This window comes from Protobothrops mucrosquamatus, unplaced genomic scaffold (assembly GCF_001527695.2).
Source record: "Protobothrops mucrosquamatus isolate PMUCROS unplaced genomic scaffold, P.Mucros_1.0 scaffold_49, whole genome shotgun sequence".
NCBI lineage: Eukaryota > Metazoa > Chordata > Lepidosauria > Squamata > Viperidae > Protobothrops > Protobothrops mucrosquamatus.
The window spans coordinates 14,431-28,202 of NW_015386125.1; positions in this window are offsets into that span (position 1 = coordinate 14,431).

The window sequence follows — 13,772 nt, forward strand, 5'->3', positions numbered from 1 at the left end:
CTTGGGGGCATATGGGGGTTTATATTGTAAATTTTTATAAAACTTTTAATAAAAAATAAATAAATACCGCCGACAGTGAAGGAACCGATCCATTCAAAGATTCCCACCGCTGGATGTGAAATTCAAGGGGGAGCCGCCACACTCGGGGTTTTTCCTAACCCAAGTCCTCAGCTACATGGAAGAATATGGGCGGGACATCCCCAGAGACAAAGCTCGTATCCATATCATGCAATCCGCTCTAGTCAGAGTGGTTTTAAAGAAACTGCGAGCTGCCCACCTATATGCCAAATTATCAAAATGCGAATTCCACAAGGAAAGAATAGACTACCTGGGTTATCGCATATCCCCACAGGGCATTGAAATGGACCCCGAGAAGGTCAGAGCAGTACTAGAATGGGCACCAGCTTGCACAAGGAAGCAGCTGCAAAGCTTCCTGGATTTCGCAAACTTTTACCACCAATTCATCCCCTCATTTGCCCAAATAGCCCTGCCCCTCACGAACTTATTACAAATGAAGGGGGAATCCTCAGTGAAACCTAGCCAACCACTAAAATGGACAATGGAATGCCAAGCAGCATTTGAGAGATTAAAGAGACTTTTTTCTGCCGAAACCATACTGAGGCATCCAGACACAGATAAGCCTTCGTAATACAGGCGGACGCAAGTGATGTGGTAGTGGGAGCTGTACTATTACAAGAAAATGATGAAGGGCTATTGCAACCATGTGCGTATACGTCCAAGAAACTCACAGAAACATAACAGCGCTGGCCCGTGTGGGAGAAAGAGGCATACGGGATATGTTGATCATTACTTACGTGGTGTAAGTAATGAAGGGAATAAAATCCCTTTTCAGGTATGGACAGACACAAAAACCTGGAAGCCTTGAAAACATCCAGGAAGCTCACCCCCAAGCAAGCCCGCTGGTCCCAGCACTTTCACCAATTCCATTTTACGCTCAAGCACTTGCCGGGGGGGGGGAAGAATTTCTTGGCAGATGCACTGTCTCGCATGCCCCAATATAACAGCACGCGAGCCACTGATTCTAAACCACTTATGGCGGAACCACAACTGGCAGCGCCAGTAACCACCAGAGCCCAAGCTAAATTAAAGCCGCAGCTGGATAGCCAATCCAGAATCAAATTCCGGAAAACTTTAGAAACAGATGAATGGTTCCAGAAAAATAGACACATGTGTACAGTTAAGGATGGACTGCCATGGGTGGGGGAAAAGTTATATATACCAACCATCCAGAGGGTCACATTCATGCAGTTTTGCCATGACACAAAATCAGCAGAGCATTTTGGATTTGTAAAAACATTACACTTAATTAAAAGGCAATTTTGGTGGCTATCTATGAAAAAGGACATAGAAAGTTATGGGGCCAGCTGCCCAACGTGCACAACTGCTAAGAGGTTGCAAGGGAAATCTCCCTGACTGTTACAACCAGTGGCAAATCCCTCAGCCCCCTGGAGGGAAATAGCCATGGATTTTATAGTGGAATTACCAGAAAGCAATGGAAACACTGTCATCTGGACGGTTACAGACTTGTTTTCCAAACAGGTGCACTTTATCCTTTGCCAAAAGATTCCCACCGCAAAAGCCTTAGTGAAACGTTTCGTGCAGCACATTTACAGATTGCATGGGGCACCCCAACACATCATATCTGATAGGGGAGTGCAATTTACATCAGCATTTTGGAAGGAATTTTTATCCCTCTTAGGAACCACTCAGGGACTGTGATCTAGTCATCATCCTCAAGGGAACGGTCAATCAGAACGCTCGAACTCAGTACTTGAGCAATACTTAAGATGCTTTATTAATTTCCAGCAAATGAATTGGATGGACCTACTCCCTTTTGCAGACATTGCCTACAATAACACAGTCCACTCCAGCACAGGCCACACTCCTAGTCACCGGTCAAAGTTTCAACCCCATACCAGAACTAATCCCAAACAAACCAGCAATTCCATCACTGAAAGAATGGATAGAACAATTAAAAAACACCTGGCCAATAGTTAGAAAAGCCTTAGATGAAGCTAGGCAAGCATGCAAAGCACAAGCAGATAAAAAAAGTGTTGAACCCACACCATTCATTGTAGGAGAAATGGTATATTTGTCTACAAAATACCTAAAATCCCTACAACCCTGTAAAAAACTTGGACCAAAATATATAGGACCTTTTCCAATTAAAAAAAATCATTAACTCAGTAACATTACCCAAAAATCTCAGGCAAATACACCCAATTTTTCACTGCAGTTTGCTGAAAAGAGAACAACAGTCACCCTTACGGCCAAAGATTCCACCCAATCATAGTGGAAGGAGAACAACACTTTGAGATAAAGGAAATCTGAGACTCTAGGAGGTATCATGGGACAACTCAATACCTAGTAGCATAGAAACACCTCCCCTCCTCAAAAAACGAGTGGGTCCATAAACATCATGTCAGAGCCCCAAAACTGTTAAAGAAGTTTCATGCAGAGTATCCCAATAAGCCAGACTAACTTTTATACCTGTTTTGTTTTCTCTACAGGTGGATCTCTCTTATTTTTAAGGGGGTCAGGATGTCAGAATCCATTTATATTTCTTTTCTATCTATCTTCTCTGATCTAAAACCAATTCTTACCCTTCCCTGGATCCTGCCATACTCCCAAGGGGGAGGGGGGATATGCATGCAGGTTTATTACTTTCACTTCCTCTTTTCACTACAAAATAACCTTTTGTTTATTCGCCTTCATGTCTGTTAACCATTACAATGTAACAGTTTGCCTCTTATCCTATGCCCCCTCTGAACTTCTCCTCCTTACCGGGCAGCTAGGAAAAGGGGGGGTGAAAAGATACAGACCTCTGGGATCTGGTTTATTTCTCCATTATCAAAATAAGGTGTGAAGAGCTGTTAAATAATCATGCACAACGGACCCGGATTGATGTTATCTTTCCTGGATTTAACACCTAGGAATTTGCCAGTCTGAATCGCCCAGAAGAACTGTGGGGTGGGGTGCTTAGGGACACTTTAAAACATTGATCTGTAAGGGAATCCCTCAGATCCTGTCTATTATGCCTGCTATCAACTAGTCTTAATAAAAGTTCCTATTGGAAGAGATTGTTTCCAAGAGTTATGCTTTCTTAAGATGTGGGTTGAAGTGGGGCCTTACAGGAATATAGCATTTGCTATAATAGGATTCCTAGCAATTGAAAGGATACTTTGCTGTTTTGTCACATGAAGATTGGATCCTTAAAGCAAGTGGTTTTCCTGCATTTGTTAGACCGGGCCAAAATGATTATGTGTCTCTTAAAAGTGATATTTCTCTGAAAAGGGAAGATTAGTGGCTAAATGTGAGTTTGGAATTCACTATAAAGGATCTCCTTGCAACTACAAGTTATGCCTTGAACTATCTTCTCAAAGAAAGAGCGGATCTTGAAAACAAGTGCTTAACTTGTCTTTTTAAAAAAAATAATGTGAAAAGAGAAGTTTTGTGCCTATAGGGCAATTCGCTATTGCTTATAAGAGGTCTCTCATCTTTCACTGTAAAGGGCCTTGAAGCATTTGGAAATCAGGCCGTCCTATCTCCACAGACAAACAGAGGGTCCTGAAACTGAGTGGTTTTCCTGCTTGTCATGACCATGAACAACATTACATGTCTCTTTTTCAAATTTGAAGGGAAGCTTAATGGTTAAATGGGAATACAGCATTCAATAGAATGGGCCTTCTAGCAATTGCTTTTGCCTTGGACTATCACCACAGATAGTGGATTCTGAAACCAAGATAGGAAGAACATGTTTCATGTATCTTTTTCAAATTGGAAATTTGTCTCCTAAAGGAAACTTAGTGTCTAAATGGAAATCTTCCATTTGCTATATAGGTTCTAATGGCAATTATAAGTTATGTCTTGGACTATGACCACAGAGAAGGGCAGCTCCAGAAACCAGGTTTTTTCCTATTTCTACTAACCACGAGAACAAAATAAAGTGTTTCGTTTTCAAATTTAAAGGTATGTAAAACTTACTTTGGCTAAATGGAAATTTGGCATTCACTACAATAGGATTCCTAGCAATTGAAAGGATGCCTTGGACTGTATTGTCACACAAAGATTGGATCAAGTCAAGCGGTTTTCCTGCACCAGTTGGACAGGAAGAACATAATACGTGTCTCTTATTTAAATAAAATGGAAGTTTCTCTGAAAAAAGAGGATTAGTGGCTAAATGTGAGTTCGAAATTCGCTATAAAGGGTCTCCTTGCCATTCCAAATTATGAGTTGGACTGTCTTCTCAGACAATGAACGGAGCCTGAGAACATTCGGTTTTTCTTCAAATGCCCAAGAACATTTTTTCAAGTTACATGCTTCTATGAAAATTCAATTTTAGTGACATTTTTGGAACAGCCTTAGCAAATACAACAGCCTTAGCAAATACAGGCCATGTATTTGCTAAAATACATTTATTCTTTACAACACTCTACATGGCCACTATCTTGCTGCTAAAGGGCAAGTTCTGAAACTAAGTGGTTTTCCTGCTTCTGCTGGACAGGGACAACATGATTACATTGACTTTTTCAAATTTTATGATTCTCTGAAAAGGGATGTTTAATGGATGAATGGGAGTACAGGTCTCATTGTAAGGGGCCTAAGAACCTCAGTTATGCCTTGCACTATCTCCTCAGATAGGGTGGATATGGAAACCATCTCTTTTTGCTAGACCAGGGAGAAGATAATTACATATCTCTTTTTCAAACCTGGAAGTTTATCTCATTATGTTTGCCCCATTTAATGTCTAAATGGGAATTCACCATTTGGAAAAATGTTCCTTAGACTGCTCAGAAAAAGACAGGATCCTGAAACCAATTGATTTTCCTACTTCTCCATGCCAAGGATAAAATGATTACCTGTTCTTTTTCAATTTTGATGTATGTTGGGTTCAGGATGCATTCTTCGTGTGGATAATTAAAGATATATCTTGCAGTTGCTATGAGGTCCAGTTTAGTGAATTCCCAGTCAGCCAATAAGCGTCCCTTTGCAGAATTTTTATTTAGCTATGCTTTCCTTTTAGACAAACATCCAACTTGAATAAAAGAAACACATAATTTTGTTCACTTTTAAAGCAGAATCAGGAAAAGTACTATTTTCAGGATTCTTTATTTGTCTGAGGTGATATTCCAAATTATATCTTTTAATTACCATGGCACTTGTTCTGTTTTCTGCTTGGTTCAGCATTGAAGAGGCAGCAGTAATAAACAGGTTCTTCTTTATTGAAGGTCAAAATAGAAATTAACAAACATGGCTCTGCCCCTATTTATACATTCAGCTTTGGCTGGCGTTAGCCAATGAATGCACCGTTTTCTCCCGCTCAAATGCATACTAATCAACCTTGCAGACAGCAAGTCTGGCTAGCAGGCCACGTGGTCTGCTAACGGTTCTTGTACAGATCTCTGCAACTGTTCCATAAGTTTAACACAATACATTACACCTCTCCCCCTAGTTCTTTGACACTCACAAGCATTGTTGGTTGTTCAAATATCATATACATTCAAAAGGGCATAATGGCACTCAGTGATACAAAAGTCCTTACAATACATTGTCAGTATTAAGAATACTTAACATTGCAGGTTGTAAGAAAGCACATACATTTAAGTACATAGGCATTCAAAAGTTCTAAGAACCTACATAAGCATTTCAGTTGCAATAAAAATACATAAACATTTTAAGTTTGCAATGACAAAAACCTCACGTAGACCTTCAAAATCTTTGGTGGGCCTTTTGCCTGCTCCAAGCGCCTCAGAGCTGCTGCTAGCTCCCGATCTGCAAGCTCGCCTGCCAGGCTCGGCAGACCGGGGCTGTGTGACCCGGCCGATACGGGTAAAGCCGGTTCATGAAGGCTGGCCTGTTCCAGTAGACCCAAGCCTTTGTCCATTTCCCTATGACCGGCCTGTTCCGGTAGGCCCGAGCCAGAGTTCCAGGGTTGAGAAGAATCCACCGGATCGGCATGGAAAGCCAATTGAGAGCAATGTCCCGTTGGCGCTGATTGAGAGCAATGTCCTGTTGGTGCAATGCCTGAGGTAGGAGTGGTGTAAAAAACCGATTGAGAGCAATGTCCCATGGATGCAGTACCTGAGTTAGGAGCAACCTCGTTGGCAAAAACCCTGTTCAGCGATCGCAATGTTCCGCTTTCGCTGAGAGACTCAGATTCACGATCGCGATTGTGTTCCTCCCCCCCCGAGAGCAGAGTCAGGAGCGGAAGAGTGACGTGGTAACCTCCAACGCAGCTGGTCAATGTGCCTGTGGAGCACACGACCGTCATCCAGGGCCACTTCGTATGAGAGCGGCCCTGACACCTTGCAAACCACAGCTACCACCCACAGTAGAATTCCTATATAGACCTAATTTTTCCTTGTCAAGCATCATATTTGAAAAAGAGATATGTGATCTTCTCCTTGGCAAGCAGAAACAGGAAACCACTTTGTTCAGAGTCTTCTCTTTGTCTGATAAAAGATATAGCTTGGTTACAGAATTCTCTCTTTGCCTTAAGAGATATTCCAATATGTAATTTGCATGGTTCCTTTTATAGTGAACATACAATTTCTCTTTTAGAATAAAGGTTCCTTGAGATATTCCAAGATATATCTTGAAATTCATATAATGTCTATTATAGTGAATGCGGGATTTCTCTCAGCTGCAGAATGCCAAAATGCTCCTTTACAAAGGGCAGGACTATGGTTTTGTAAAGTAGTTGGGGCAGGAACTGGTTTTGCTCTTTGAAAAAAGCATGAAGAAGAGCTATTTGTGTCTTCCCCAAATTGTATGCAGGGCACAACCAGTGTTGCATGCGTGGTCCCAGGTTTGGCTTATGGTCATTCACACACACTCAGAGTCCTGGAAAATTGACACACTCAAATCAAACAAAATATGTTTAACCAAATATTTAACCAAACATTGAGGTTGTTGTTAGTTGCGAAGTCGTGTCCGACCCATCGCGACCCCAACGACAACGTTCCTCCGGGCCTTCCTGTTCTCTACGATCTTCTGGAGTCCATTTAAGCTCACGCCTACTGCTTCAGTGACTCCATCCAGCAACCTCATTCTCTGTCGTCCCCTTCTTCTATTGTCCTCAATCTTTCCCAGCATTAGGCTCTTCTCCAGTGAGTCCTTCCTTCTCATTAAGTGGCCAAAGTATTTGAGTTTCAACTTCAGGATCTGGCCTTCTAAAGAGCAATCAGGGTTGATCTCCTCTAGGACTGACCGGTTTGATTGTCCAGGGGACTCACAGGAATCTTCACGGAGACCCAGTGAATTTAAAAAAACAGCAACATTTGCTCTTTCACATAGATACACAAAAACACACATACACGCTTGTCCGCACATATCTACATCCTCAACTAGACTGACAGACACTAGCCAGAGGGATGGAAGTTGCCAAGTCTGGGTTCAGAGATAACAAAGAGTGGGCAGGCTTCAGGACCCCTTTTAGCCCCAAAGGAGTCCTGCTTTATTGGTGGAATTTGGGGAGGGGCTTCCCATGTGCTCAACTTATTTTGTCCTTTGTTTCCTTCTTGGTTTTGATAGGATTAAGTGAATGGTCTTCAAAATTTAATATTGAAAGAAAAAATTAAAATTGAATCTGCTGTGTAGTGGAAACTTACTGAGTAGACAAACAAGCCTGCCAAAGAAACAACAACGGATGAGAGCCTGGAAAGGGTAGTATAAATGGAGGATGTAAGATAAACACTCAAATACTTTGGCCACCTAATGAGAAGGAAGGACTCACTGGAGAAGAGCCTAATGCTGGAAAAGACTGAGGGCAATAGAAGAAGGGGATGACAGAGAATGAGGTGGCTGGATGGAGTCACTGAAGCAGTAGGCGTGAGCTTAAATGGACTCCAGAAGATGGTAGAGGACAGGAAGGTCTGAAGGAATGTTGTCCATGGGGTTGCGATGGGTTGGACACAACTTCGCAACTAATAAGATAACAAAATAAACACATAGATAAACATTATCTGGGTCCCCAGAATTGGGAAAGGAAGAACATAAGCTGTAAAAACAACTGCAAGAGGAAATGGCTAGCCAGGGAAAATTAGCTGAACTGAAAAACAGGAAAAAACCTATTGTTCTAAGGAGCCATAAAATATCCCAGAGGTCAAAACAATCACATGAATGTCTAATATTTTATATTATTAAAGTACATGTGAATATGATTCAATGTTTTATGATTTAATATGTTTAAGGAAAGAAGCAGGATATACGTAGGAAGTGGTCGGAAAGAGTGTAACCTCATAGTACCTCAGCCAATGGGGAATGAGGAGGGATGTGGCGGCTGAGACAGGGTTGTATAAAGAAGGGAATATTTTGGATTGAAACTTTGGAGAGAACCAAACTTTGATAGCTTCTCGCCCCGCTTATTGCAATAAACAAAACAAAAGGCCTTCGCTGTGTCTTGGTTAGTTATTGGTCAGGTAAGCTTGCCTCTGGTCACGAAGGAAAGTAGCCAAGAGCCCATAACAGCTCTGTCCAACCTGCTTATGTGCCTGTTTCATTTTCATTTTAGACCTAGTCTGTCACCAGCATTTCTTCAAGCCTTACAGGTTCAAATTCTTTCCAGTACAAAACCATGTTTCATCACCCGCATAGAACTTGCAAATGGGAAATTCAGCTGTGACATTGAGCAACTTTAACCAATGGCTTATAATGACCCAGTAAAATTTTCCCCCGTGTCCCTGTACCTAGAAGGAAATTTATCACCCTGTAAGCCAACATTCAAGAAATGCAATTATTGTAAGTACAGAGAAATAAGTATGTTTTGCTACTGTTATTGTAACAAGGCAAATCTGAAGGAATAGCTCCCTGTGTTTCTTCAAAATAGCACTTTGTCTTCTCTTTAAAAATGATTCAAATTTTTCTGTTTTTAGTCAGTAGGCAGTGCAATTTTCAAAACAACACCATGAAACATAGATGCACCCCATTCCAGCAGATATAGCAACTGTTATATCTTCGGCTCTTTAGACATTGAACGAGGCAGAGTGTTGAAACAGCAAACAAGTTTATTAACTCAGAACAGAAGCAGCCATAAAGGCTGCTGCACAGCTATTTATACAGTTAGCCTCTAGGTGGCAACCAATAGGTTTAAAGTAACAGTTTCCCACCCCAAACCTCATTATCAGCTTGGAGACAGCCAGTCTGGCTTTCAATAACAGCAACTGTTAAACAATACAGCAATGTAGGCCAGACATTAAGCAAGTGATTTAAAACAGTTGTGGCCAATACATTACACCTCTTTCCCCTAGATGGCTCAAACTCTCAATTGCTGGACATAGTCCTGCAGATATTTAGGCAGCCTTCTTGACCATTCTGAGGGGTTGCAGGGGTCTCCCGGTCTACCCATTCGCCTGCCTGGCTGGGTAGACCAGGACTCTGAAGTCCAGTGAAGTCAGGTTGACTTGGGTCCCTTTGGCTGGCCAGTCCCAGTTGGCCCAAACCAAAGTCCAATCGTGCAGCAAAGTCTGCAGGGCTGTCCCTCAGTGCAGTTTGCTGGTCCTGTTCAGCGGATACTGTCTGTCCGGGGGAAGCTCTCCTATGGCCTTTTCCCCATCTCTTTGAGTAAGAGTTCTGCTGGAGCGTGCAAGCTCCTCTGTTGGGCCGCTGTCGCATGGTCCTTGCGTGCGGCCCTCTTGAGAGGCCTGAGCCAGCGACTGGTTTGCTAGCCTCTGATGCAGCTGGTCAATGTGCCGGCAAATGACTCGCCCATCTTCCAGGACCATCTCATAAGAGAGTGGTCCCGACATCTTAACAATCACAGCTGCCACCCACAAAGCCCCTTGCCCATAATTCCGGGTCCAAACACGGTCACCCACTTGCAAATTCTGAGGTGCCTTTGACTAAGCAGAGTCTGAGGCAACCCAGTCGGAGTGCAGCTTGTCCAGCTTGGTGATCAAATGTCAGCCCCATCTGAGTTTGGCAGGGCTTCTGCCCGTGGCGGTACAGGGAGTTGTGCGTTGGCAGAGTAGAAAATCTGCCAGTCTGTGGTGCCAATCCCCTGTGACAATCTGTTTTAGTGATTCCTTGGTTGTGCGGACCATGTGTTCCACTTGGCTGTTCGAGGCCGGGTGAAAGGGAGCCGACGTGGCATGCCGTATTAGATTTGCCCTGAGGAAAGACTGGAATTTAGAAGCGGTAAACTGAGCCCCATTGTCTGAGACTAACATGTCTGGAAGTCTGTGTGTCGCAAAGATTCTGCGCAGTTCCTGGATGGTCCTGGCAGTAGTCATACTAAGGACTGGTGCGACCTCTAACCATTTAGAATGACTATCTACCACTATTAGAAACAGCTGTCCCTGAAAGGGCCCAGCAAAATCGATGTGGATTCTTGACCACGGTGTGTATATGTCCTCCCATCGGTGGACAGGGGCTTGCGGCATCTCCGGTTTGGATTGCTGGCATGTGTAGCAACCATGTACTTGGGCCTCGATGGCTTTATCTAGCCCTGACCACCAAAGGTAGCTCCTTGCAAGTGCCTTCATCCGGACTATTCCCAGATGACCCTCGTGCAGAGACTCTAGGACCCTGGGCCTTAAAGAGCTCGGGACTATGACCCTACTTCCCCAAAGGATGCACCCCTTATGAGCTGAAAGGTCATCTTTTCTCATGAAAAAACTCTGAAATTCTGGCCCTGAACATTTGTCCAGCCATCCTGTGTGTACCCAGTTTAGCACATGACTCAGCATTTTGTCAGCTGCTGTCTCAGCAGCTATGTCCCCAGAGTGAAGGGGAGATTCCGGCAAATCCTGGATAGCCAGATGCGTTCAGCCAGAGCTGGATCTGGCTCCACATGTAGCAGGGGCAACCTGCTCAGGCTGTCTGCATGGCCCATTTCCTTGCCCGGTTTGTGAATCATCCTGTAGCTGTAGGCTGACAGGAAGATAGACCACCTCAGCATTCAAGGATACAGAATCTGAGGTGTCTGTTTGTTTGTGGTGAACAACCCTAGGAGTGGCTTGTAGTCCATGAAGACCGTGAACTGGCGGCCATACAAGTAGTCATGGAACTTTTTAACTCTGGCCACAATGGCCAGAGCCTCCTTGTGTCATGGTCAATTTGCACATAGTTGCGCTCTGCGGACAATAGGGTCCTGGAGTAATATGCGATGGGCTTCAGCCTCCCATCAGCCATTAAATGGCTTAACACAGTCCCAACCCCATACAGGGATGCATTACACGCAATGCAGACAGGTAGCTGCTCATTGAAATGAGTGAGAACTGAGTTCGATGACAGCAGTGATTTGACTGCTTGGAAGCTACTCTTGTGGACACTGGTCCACTGCCACTGAGCTTGTCTATCCAAGAGCTGGTGTAATGGCTCTGCCACTGCGGCCTTGTTTGGGAGGAAGGCATGGTAAAAATTCAAAAGGCCTAGGAAAGCCTGAAGCTCTCCCTTTGACTTCGGCCTTGGGGCTGCTGGATTGCTTTTAATTTGGATTCCAGCAGATGAATGCCTTCAGCATCAATGCGGAAACCAAGGAACTTAGTTGACTCTACCCCAATCTTGCACTTTTCTTTTTTTAGTTTAAGTCCTGCGTCGCGGAACCACTGAAGGATGGCCTTAAACCACTCAGCCAGAATCTCAACCGATTCCCCAGCAATGAGGACATCATCGAAGTAGGGGCAAACCCCTGGAATTCCCTTGGGGCTTCCCCGAACTATAGGCACTTAACCTTAAAAGCCCCCCCTACGGGTGACAATGGTCTGGGCTATCACCGTGGCCTGTGCCAAATCTAATTTGGTGAACATGCGGCCTCCTTGCAATGACACCAAAATATGGCTGACAACTGGCACAGGGTATGCGTGCTGTTGAAGTGCCCTGTTGAGGGTGCACTTATAGTCAGCGCATATTTGCACTTCCCCATTGGCCTTTAATGGCATTACTATGGGGGTCTCCCATACCCCACTGTCTACGGGCTGCAATACCCCTTGTTCCACTAGCTTATCCAGCTCTTGATCCGTATTGGAATTACCATAGGATCAAGCTTGAGGGTGATTGGAGGACCCTTGTACTCCCCTAGACTAGAACTGAAAACATCTGTGAACTCTTGGCAGACTGCAGATAGATCTGCCGCTTGTGTTCAGTGAATGCCGGTTACTTGAATGCCCAATGCATCAAACCAATCAAGCCATATGAGGCTCATGTGTTGGCTTCCACCACTATGACATCTAGTGGCCCCTGGAGCCCCTTGATTTCCACCAGAAGTATGGCTTTGCCTTTGACCACCACTCGGCAGTTTTGGAAGTCTGTGAGTAGTAGATTAGGCGGCCGGAGCTTGGCCCATCTGTTGCTACGATGGCATAAGTGCCTGAATGTTCCTTGTGAAATGATGGACATGGCTGAGTCCATGTCCAGTTCCATCTTGCATGGAATTCCCTGAAGCTTGACCTGTAGTCTAAGCTTCTGCTTTAGGGGGCGATGGGCACCAGTGCAGAATACGCTCCTTCAGCTGGAGTAGAACCCTACTCGGTGTTGACTCGGGCCCCCGGTACCTCTCCTGAATGTGTCTTCTTTCAGGCGGTCCCTCTGACGACCTCGGCAGACGGCAGCGATGTGGCCTGTTTGCCACAGGCCTGGCATGTTGCAGTTTGGAATCGGCAATCTGCGCATTGATGGCGGCCTCCACAGCCCATGCATCTAAGGAATGGAACTGCCTTCTTAGTTGGCTGCGGTCCCTTCTCTGGGTGCTTTCATAGCTGGTTGACTTCATAGTCTGAGTCAGTGTCTTCCATCTGCTCGGCGTCCTCATGGTGGACGGCTTCAGTGCTTGGTGTGCTTTTGGAGGGCCACAGCACTTTAACGGCCCCTCTGGTGGCTTCGTCCACCATGACCTCCTTCAAGGCCTCCTGTAGTGAGAGAGTTTTTGTTGGAGCTCTCGATTCCGGAGTCCGCAGACTAAGCGGTCTCATAGTCTCTCCTCCAAATCCGTGAAATTGCAGAGTCGGGACGCTTGACGAAGAGCGACAATGAATTCTATTGCAGACTCGCTGGGTTGTTGCTCCCGCTGCTCAAAAGCGTGTCTCCATGCTATAATGGATAACTTTGGCTCAAAGTGGTCTCGGAGCTTTTTTTTCAAGTCTGCATAGGTGACCGACTCGAGTGGCACCGGGGCAATCAGGTTCTCTGCAATGTTGAAGGTGGCGGGGCCGCACACGCCGCACATGGCGACCTGGTTGGCATGGAGGTAATTTTCGACACGGGAGATGTAGGATGCCCATCTCTCTGGGTGAGTTACGTGAAATTCTTTGAGCTTCCCAACCTTTGCCATGGTGATTTGTTTCTTCGTTCAATGCCTTGCGCTGCTGGCTTCTGTGTAGGCCCTAGGACAGATCCTTAGGGCAAGGTGGTCTCCAGCGTGGCTTGCTGGCAGACCGAGGGGGGGGGAATATAGTTCCTGTCAGGCTCTGTGCTGACCTCACCCCGTAGTGACTTCAAGCTCTCTCAATGAAGCACCACATCCCACCTTCGTTGCCACTGTTATATCTTCGGTTCTTTAGACATTGAACGAGGCAGAGTGTTGAAACAGCAAACAAGTTTATTAACTCAGAACAGAAGCAACCCTAAAGGCTGCTGCACAGCTTTTATACAGTTAGCCTCTAGGTGGCAACCAATAGGTTTAAAGTAACCTGCCCCAAACCTCATTATCAGCTTGGAGACAGCCAGTCTGGCTTTCAGTAACAGCAACTATTAAACAATACAGCAATGTAGATCAGACATTAAGCAAGTGATTTAAAACAGTTGTGGCCAATACA